Source organism: Phocoena phocoena, chromosome 4 (assembly GCF_963924675.1).
Source record: "Phocoena phocoena chromosome 4, mPhoPho1.1, whole genome shotgun sequence".
NCBI lineage: Eukaryota > Metazoa > Chordata > Mammalia > Artiodactyla > Phocoenidae > Phocoena > Phocoena phocoena.
The window spans coordinates 61,771,796-61,782,566 of NC_089222.1; positions in this window are offsets into that span (position 1 = coordinate 61,771,796).

Below are 10,771 nucleotides of genomic sequence, written 5' to 3' on the forward strand. Positions count from 1 at the left end.
TATATAATCAGTAAATCAAATCCAATTTATCCCAGGTATGCAAGGCTCATTCAACATTTGAAAATCAATTAATGAAGTTAAAGTCAGGCCATTATGCTGTACACCTTCAACTTATATAGTGTTCTATGTAAATTATATCTTAATAAAACTGAAAGAAAAAAACCAATTAATGTCACATCAACAGGCTAGGGAATTCCCTGGCAGTTCAGTAGTTAGGACTCGTGCTTCCACTGCAGGGGGCACGGATTTGATCCCTGGTCAGGGAACTAAGATCCTGAAAGCTGTGCCTCACACCCAAAAAAATAAAAAACAAACAAAAAAGGCTAAAGAAGAAAAATTACATGATCCTATCAACAGATGCAGAAAAAGCACTTGACAAAATCCAACGCCCAGTAAACTAGGAATAGAGGGGAATTTCCTCAACTTGATAAAGAATATCTACAAAAACCTACAGCTAACATACTTAACAGTGCAAAATCAAAGCTTTCCTACTAAGATCAGGTACAAGACAAAGATATCTCCTCCCACTACTCCTTTCAACATTACACTGGAAGTTCCAGGTAATGCAACAAGACAAGAAAAAAATAAAACTGCCTTTGTTCACAGATGACATGATCATCTATGAAGAAAATCCAAAAGAATTGACCAAAAAAAAAACCAACTCCTGGAACTAATAATTGATTATAACAACTTTGTACGTTGAAGGTTAACATACAAAAGTCAACCACTTTTTTATTTACCAGCAATGAGCAAGTGAGACTTGAAATTAAAAACACAATACCATTTACATTAGGACCTCAAAAATAGTATTAGGTGCAAATCTAACAAAATATGCATACAATCTGTATGAGGATCTAATGAATGATATCAAAGATCTAAATAGAGTTATTCTATGTTCACGGATAGGAAGACTCAATATTGTCAAGATTTCAGTTCTTCCTAAATTGATCTATACATTCAATGTAATCCCAGTCGAAATTCCACCATGCTATAGAATGTGTAGCATGTAACAGCTATAAAATTAGTATTCTACAGTTGCTGAATATGTTCTACAAACATCAATTAGTTGTGATTTTCAAATCTATATTCATACGTGTGTGTGTATACGTGTGTGTGGCTTTTGATCAAGTCTATCAATTACTAAATGAGTAGTAAAATCTCCAACAGTAATTGTGGATTTTCCCATTTCTGTCATTTTTTGCTTCATACATTTTGAAGGTACATTAGGTACATACATATTTAGGATTACATTTTGATAAAATTGATCCTTTTATCAATATGAAATGTCCTTTTTTTATACCTTTTATTAACACAGCCACACTACTTTTCTTATGCTTGTTTACATAGTACATCTTTTTCTATCCTTTTACTTCTAGCCCATCTGTGTCTTTATATTTAAAGCATGACTCTTGTATAAAGCCTCTACTTGGGCCTTGCTTTTTATCTGTTCCAACAGCCTCTTTTAATTGGAATGTTTAAGCCCACTGATGTTCAATATGATTACTGATATATTTGTATTTAAACTTTCCATCTTGCTCTTTCTTCTCTATTCCACCTCTTCTTGTGCGTTTCTTATTCCTTTTCTGCCTTCGTTTGGATTACTTTTTAGCATTCAGTCTCCTATTGTGGCTTTTTGCTTATACCTGTTTTCAGTGGTAACTCCTATGACTTATAATACGTCATCCTTACATTGAACCAGTCTGTATTTATTATACCACTTCATTTATAAGAATCTTCCAACAGTAAAATTCCATTTATTCCTCATCCAATCCTTTGTACTATTGTCATGTATTTTATTTTACATCTTATAAGCCCAACTAAACACTTTTTGCTTTAAACAGAATTATATTAAAAATTTTTAAGCATTTTACATTTATCTAATTTTTACCATTTCCAACATGCTTCATTATTTCCAGATCTGTGCTTTCTCAAAAACTAACAAGTATCACTAGATTGTGATTTTTATATGGTACATTTTCCAATATTGTAAATTTCTTGTTAGTAAAAATGTAAAATTAATTGTGGATTCACAGTGGTGGCATAAGAAGGATAAAGAATGAGAATAATAGAATGAACCGGCCTGCACAAAGTAGAGTGGACTAAGGTGCCAGTTCATAATGCAACGTCTTTTATAAGAACTTTAATATAAAAAATTTTAACAGAATTCACGGTATAAGTTGTATTTTTTAGTGTCCATCGCCTGAGAAAAGACACATGTAAGGGTGTAAAGACCCCTTGCACGAGCAAAGGTACACCAGAGGTACAACCTGTAGTAGAACTACCCTACCTGGCATTTAAAAATATGTGTGCAATGTAGACCATCACATTGGGGGGCAGCTTTTTATTTCCTGTGGTAAAATGTACAGCTCCGATGCAGAACTGTCCTACCCAAAAATGCTAATAGCACCCAGATTGGAGGCACTAAAACTATCTGGCTATACTTGGGGGCATCACTTTTTACTTGTTTGAGAGAATAAGAAACATTCATGTCTAACAACAGAATACTTGATCCCCCCCTCCATTTCTAATCTGTTTCCCATTATGATAAATGACACCATCATCCACACAATTGTTCCAACTAGACATATTTCCTTCCCTCCCCCCAACATACAATCCATCATTAAATTATTTGATGCCACCTTTAAAATATATCCCTAGTCTGCCAACCTCTCTTCTATCACTGTCACACTAGTTCAAAGGAGCATCACCTCTAGTCTAGACAGCAACCGCCTAACTCCCTGGAAACCATTCTCCACACAGCAGCCAGTCATCTTTTAAAAGCAAAACTCAAAAATTTTTTCTTCCCTGTTTTAAAATCTCCAAAGGTGTCTCATTGCACTTAGGAATTCAGACCCCTTGTGTTAGTTCACAAAATCATACATGATGTGCCTCCTGCCTGCCTCTTCTCATCTCATGGCACTCTGCTCCTCAGCCACTGTGCCACCTCACTGCCTTACCTTCCATTCCTCAAACTTGCCAAGTTCATTCGTGACTCAGGGACTTTGAACTACTGTTCTCTGCTAGATCTAGATCACATGGGTGGCTCCTTTTCTTTTGGAGCTCTGGCCCTGCTGAACCAATTCAGAATCTCCAGAAGTAGGACTAAGGTGGTTACCTTAAAAATAAGTAAACTAAAAAACTTAGACACACTAAAGTTTGTGAACCAGTGAGCTAAACTTTCTCTTCCTCATGTCTCTAAGCAAGTTACAGATTTGTTAATGAGCCTGGAAGTAAAAAGTACCTGAGGATCCAATTCAATAATTTTTCTTGTTTCCCTTCGAAAACTTTCACATTCAGTGCATGTAGTAGTTAGATACGGCCATACTGCTGCAACAGACACCCAACAATAATAAAGAGACTTAAAGAGGTATAACATTTAGTGATTACATTCTGTGGAGAGTTCCAGTAGGAATTATACAACATGACAAAGTGGGAGTTATTCCTGGAATGCAAGGATGGTTCAACACATGAAAATCAATCATTCTAATATACCACATTAACAGAGTGAAGGACAAAAACCACATGATCATATTAATTGATGCAGAAAAGCATTTGATAAGACTCAACACCCTTTCCTGACACCCCCCCCCCCGCAAGAAAAAATCAACAAATCAGGAATAGAAGGAAACTACCTCAGCATAATAAAGACCATATAGGAAAATCCCACTGCTAACATTATACTTCAATGGTAAAAGATGCAAAGCTTTTCCTCTAAGATCAGGAACAAGACAAGGATGCCCACTCTTGCCACTTCTATTCTACATGTTTTTTGAAGTCCTAGTCAGAGCAATTAGGAAAGAAAAAGAATTAAAAACCACTGAAATTGAAAAGAAGAAAAATTATGTTTGCAGATATTATCTTTCATGTTGAAAATCCAAGATTCCATACACATACACACAAACCCTTATTTTGTTTTAATATAAAGCAAAATAAAAGAAGAAATCTAAAGAGAGAAATAGACAGCAATATAATAATAGTAGGGGACTTCAATATCCCATTTTTATCAATCATCCAGACAGAAATCATCCAGACAGAAAATCAATATAGACACATTGGACTTAATAACATAAGGCCAAATGCTTAATATCTAGAATATCAAAAGAACTCCTACAACTCAACACCAAAAAAATCAAATAACCCAATTCAAAAATGGGCAAAAGACTTGAATAGTCATCTTTCCAAAGATGATATACAAATGACCAACAAGTATGTGAAAAGATGCTCAATATCACTAACCAGAGAAATGCAATTCAAAACCACAATGAGATATTACCTCATATCCATTAGGATGTCTAGTATAAAAAAAAAAAAAAGGGAAGGGAGGGAGGACATAAGTAATGATGAAGATGTGGAGAAACTGGAACCCTTGTGCACTGTTGGTAGGATTGTAAAATGGTGTGACTGCTGTGGAAAACAGTATAGAAGTTCCACAAAATGTTAAACTAGAACTGCCATAAGATCCAGCAACAGCACTTCTGGGTATGTAGCCTAAAGAACTGAAAGGATCTCTAAACTTGCACATGTATGTTCGCAGCAGCACTGTTCACAATAGCCAAATGTCCACTGACAGATAAATGGATAAGCAAAATAAAATGTGATATATACTTACAATGGAATATTATTCAGCCTTTAAAAGGAATGAATTCCTGTCACATTCTGCAACAAGGGTGAAGCTTGAGGACATTATGCTAAGTGAAACAAGCCAATCACCAAAAAGATAAATACTGTGTGATTTCATTTACATGAAGTACCTAAAATAATCAAATTCATAGACACACAAAGTAAGATAGTGGTTACCAGGGACTGGAATATGAATATGTTTTCAAGTCTATTTGTAGGAGTGGAATTGCTGAGTCATATGTTAACTCTATGTTTTTTTTGAGGAACAGCCAAACTGTGTTCCACAGCTGCTGCACCATGTTACATTCTCACCAATGTACAAGGGTTCCTATTCATGTACATGCTCTTCAACACTTGTCCATTTTTATTAAAGTAATCCTTGAAGGTGTGAAGTGATAACTCACTGTGGTTTTGATTTTCATTTCCCTAATGACTAATGAGGTTGAGCATTTTTTCATGTGCTCATTAGCCATTTGTATATACGTTTTGGAGAAAGGTCTATTCAAATACTTTGCTCATTTGTAAATTGTGTTGTCTCTCTATTCTTAAGTTGTAAGAGTTCTTTATATATTCTGGATACAAGTCCCGTTATATTTTAAAGTTAAGGTAATGTCTGTTGATACAATTATTGTGGCTTTCTAGACCACACTTCGTTAACTTCCAAAATATTTTCAAGTTAACAGTATTTTTTGATTAAGTACATCAAATGTCACCTTAAATATAATTGCATAGAAGTTTAAAAATTTAAAGCAACCACTGCATTTTCAAACAAATGAATTCCGAGCTGAGGAGAGGCAGGTACGGGGATCCATAAGTTAAAAGAAATTCAGAGATGTATGCAACATATGGACCTTATTTGAAACCTGACTTGAACTGGAAAATTAATTATGAGGCAATTTTAAATGCTAACTGAATAATTACTAATAAATTGTTAACATTTAAGTGTGATAACAGTATTGTGGTTATCTTTAAGAGCTTTTTCTTTCAGACATACATAACTGAAATATTTACAGATGAAACTATTTGCTACCTGGGATTTGCTTCAAAATAAATCAGGGTTGGGAAGATGGGTGGCATATAGATAAATCAAGATCGGCCATGAATTGACTACATTGAAGTAAGTTCATCATACTATTTTGTATATTCTGAAATTTAGCATTAAAAATAAAATAAACACTACGCCAATGTCCACTATGTATTAAGAGCACAGGTGGCTGGCAGCAACTAAACAGAATCAACTAAAGTTTTACAAACTTAAGAAATTAATTTCTCAAAGCAAAAGAGCTCTGAGAAAATTAATAATGAGACTGACATATCTGTACAAATTACGTATACAACGTTTTAAGTATTACCACCAGTCACAGGCTAACTGGGTAGTTATATCAATCACCGTACACACAATAGCACAAAGCAACAGCCATCAGCATCACTCTTTACCTACACAGTTTATCTCCTCACCAGAGTTCACTAAGGGACTGGAACTCCCACTGGAAGGGTATAACTACCCTCACTGGTTACAGAAAATACTGCCTTCAAGTAAGTATAAGTACATTGCAAGTAATTTTACAGCAATCTCTCAGACCACCTTATGTTGGGTTGGCCAAAACGTTCATTGGGGATTTTCCATTACATCGTATGGGAAACCCAAACGAACGTTTTGGCCAACCCAATACTTACCCAAATTGCACATCCTACAGACATGTCAATTAGGATAGCTAGATATATATATATAACTTGCACACTTAAGATACATATCCACCAGAATGACAATAATAATAGTAATAATAATAAACATTCACAAGGATTTAGAGAAGCTGCAACCCTTATGCATTGTGATAGGAATATTTTTAAATGGTACAGCCACTTTGGAAAACAGTTTGGCAGTTTAGAAAGTCAAACAAAATTTCCAAACAACCGGACAATTACACTCCTAGGAATCTACCTAAAAGAAATTAAAATATATGTCCACACAATGACAAATAACGGGGAATGTTCACAGAGTTACTATTCATAACCAAAAATGTAAACAATCCAAATGTCCGACTGGTGAATGAATAAACAAAATGTAGTATGTCCATACAATGGAATACTATATAGCAACTAAAAGAACTAAAGTACAGGTATATGCTATAACACGGATGAACCTCAGAAACATTATGCCAAGGGAAATAAGCCAGATACAAAAGTCTTCAAATTGTATGGTTCTATTCACAGGTAACTTCTAGACAGGGAAAATTTATAGAAACAGATTAGTTTGGCTACCTGGGGCTTGGGGTAGGAACAGGAACTAACTGCAAAGGACCAGGAGGGCAACTTTTATGGGCTGATGGAAATTCTCTAAAACTGGATTGTGATGATGGTTTTGCAACTCCATGAATTTACTAAAAACACTGAATTATGCACTTACAATGGGTGGATTTTACGGTGTGTAAATTATAGCTCAATAAAGTTGTTGTTGAGTACCATCACAATAAAGTCTTAAGAATGACTATTTTAAAGCTCTGGTTTTCATTTCATATAATTTCAATATATTTAATTCTAACATACTCTCAGGATTAAGAATATTGAAAAAAAAAAGAATATTGAAAACTAAACTGGCTATTTTCAAAGGATTCCAAGTACACACATCTCTAAACCTTACTGATCAAATATTGCTCTTTAAGCTCTGTGTCATGTAACTATGTGACAAAAATCACTGTCTAGAGCTTTCCTTAGTATTTCCCCTTAGCCATTTTGTTTTCCCTTAAACTTATGCCCTACAGTGTTCGTTTCCGTAAAAATCTCATTTGGCACCGCTCAAGTTTTCCATTAGATCCAATGTTTTCTTAAAATATCTCATAACCTGAAATAAAAATTTAGTTAAATTAAACATCTACCTAAATACATATATACATTCTAAATATAAAATGAATATTATCCTTTTTTTCTTTGCTTTGTTCATTAAGTTACTCACATGCTGCCGTCTGTTAAGTTTCCAAACTTTGAAACAATGAAGTTTCAAAATCAAGCTTTGTTTTCACTATTTTGGTTAAAAATTATTGTTTTAAACTTATTTGATGGATTCTGACTCCATCTCTTCCCATTCCACTGAAAAATCTGCCAAAGAGGTTATGTTCCCTATAAGCCAGTCATTAAAACAAACATTGTTTTAACCAAACATTTTCCCCCCAAACCAAATCTCATATGAAACGCCAATAACCTACAAGAGATAAAATAGAAAGCTTCCAACCTCATAAATACAGCAGCCTCAAGGTATGGCTTGAAAACAAGTGCTTTAAGTTACAAGCTACACTGACTTCTGCACAGCACAAATACAGAAAAGGTAAGCTGAAAATACATAAGCAATACTTTTAAGAAAAACTTGGATATACTTGATTAAAAATATATTAGGAACTCAATTTTTAAAATGGATTAATTATAAAATGATTCCCCAAATAATTTGTCTTTAAAACTCAATAAATGAAGACATTACTTTTTGGGAATTCCATCTACTAGAAAGGCTGTGCACATTTTATCATAATTTCCTTATTATGACAGATTAAAAAAAGACCAACAAAAGAGAAGTCAAAAGCCACATTAACACAAAACACTGAGCCTAGTGGAAAAGTGTCAAATAAATGAGTTTGTCAGTAAGAAATGCCAATTACCCAACAGGCAGTAAAGAAAATAGATGGCAAGAATGCTCTGGTAAAACCATTTATGTAACTGTATTATGAATTAAGAAAAAAAAAAAAAAACAGGACTATCTGCCTCCAGAATCAGGTACAAATCAAGCAAATATTCAACCAAAATAGGGACAAATAGTAAGGGTAAACCTGGAAAAGGGGATTTGTACTATTAGGAATTTTCAAATTTATCAACTACAAAATATAAACCCCTTCCCCTTCAGAAATCAAAGGTAAAGGTATCATGATATATAACTTCACCACATTTTTATAAAATAAAAATAGAAATTATTGCTATATGATTGTAAAAATGGAGGCAAGTAAAGAGTTTAGAAATATACTCGTTTATAATCAATTAAATGATGAGCCATAATTTGAACCCTAATTATCACATTATGTAGAAATCACAATTCAGGTATTGCGTCCTCAGATATTAAGTTATATGTTAAATAGTTCACATTTTAAAAACATTTTATCATTACATTATCAAATTTGATAAAATCTTATCAAAACATCTATGTATGCAATATAAATCATATTGTTAAAAGTATAAAGTAACATTTAAAGAAAACTGCTGAGGTGTCAAGTAAGTATTTTCTATTAAATATACACAATTTAACATTTAGAACTCCATAAATTAATTCTTGCTAAAAGTTGATTCAGGTTTACAAAGGCATACTTCGTGAACTATAATAAACTTCCCCAGCACCACTTTCTTTTATTCCAAAATTCTTTCATTAGGTTTAACTTTCTTCTGTCATTCATACGTAAAAGTTACAGAAGGTTTACAATACGTAGTCTTCATTGTAACATGTTTTTAAAAATCTAAGCAAAGTGCACATTAAACTGGCTACAACTACTCAAACCTCTTGATTATCGTCAAATAAAAAATAGATGAACACTTCATTCACTTAAATCTTTCTGAGGAAAAAAAATAGTATACCTTGCTTAAATAAGAATTCCCCAGTAAGCATATTATATAAAAGATTTCCCATGTTATTTTATTAAGTTTTCTTTCTCTCATTAAAACTTTTTAAAAGTCTAATGAAGAACACATACTTACAAAGCCGTATTACACAACTACAGTACTGTTAATTAAATAAAGCAGCCCAGTATAGTTGTAAACATTTTAAATGTAGTAAACAAGACTTGGCATGTCTTTTCTCCCCAAAACTTGCCATTATAATGCTCTTTCCATAAATAATTATCCTTTCTGGAAAAGTTCTCCGGTATATTTTAGTCTTTAAAAGTATTACACTGAAATAATATGTGAAAAGATTTAGTCATGGCAATTTCACTGAAGCTTTTATTGCCTCTGTTGGTAATATGACAGGGATGTAAGAAACACAATTGAACTTACAGAGATATGCAGATGATAGTCACTAAAGATAATCTTGATCTCAAGTATTTTTATATGTGGGCACTTCTAATTTTATACACTTTACTATTTAAAAAGCATTACATTGTAAAATGTGTACCTGTTTTGACATTTGGCAAAAAGGAAACTGTACCTGTGGTTCAGTTTAAAACAAAGAATCAGCATGGGGAGTTTACCAGAATGAAGACTGAAACACTAATGAATTAAAGCAATTCAAGTTGTGTGTGTGTGTGTGTGCGTGTGTGTGTGTGTGAGCATGTGTGCCTCTTTCAACCTGTCAATCTCTCTCTTTCACACACACTCACACACACATGGCCATTATGTGTAAGCATTTTTTAGTACAAAATATTCCCTGTAACCAGACATGTATCCTCAGAATAACCACACCACATTAAATCAGTCTTCTCTTTTCAGCCCTAGTAACAGTATTGTTTAATTCTAAGATGCCATCATAGAGTTAACAACCTTAACTTTTATGCTACATGATTATATTCAAAGCTCTATGTATTTTTCTGTTTATAATTACATAGTAATTATAAATGTTTAGTACCAAACTGATGACAAACACTATTTTGTTGAAAAGGTCTTGCATTTAAAAGGAAAAGTCTGTAAAACCCAAGGCACTAGGCCACGAATCAATATCAGACTTTTATGAAAAACAATTTATATTGGGGGAAAAAAGCTAATCGGATCTCATTTCAAAACACAGCATACCGGAATTAATTAATCAATTCAAAAACAATACCATAACTCAAAATCTTCAAGACAGGAAACAAAATAGTACATTTATATATATATATCTTTTAAAAATTTTTCATAATTGAAGTTCCTCTTAATATTTACAAATATGAAATCAGGAAATACTGAAAGCAGCAGGATTCTTCGTTTTTCTTTTCTTTTTTTAATAACCAATTCCAGTAACCTGAATAGAAATTTTCAAAATTTTCTTTTGATAGAATCATATTCTTGAATTAAAGTTATGATTAGAATATTAATATCTATGGGGAAAGCTTTCTAGTCAATTTCAAAATCGTAAATAAAAAGTAGTTTTAATATATCATTGTTTCTTAAAATCATTTCCGCATACACCTTATAATGTACTGCTATT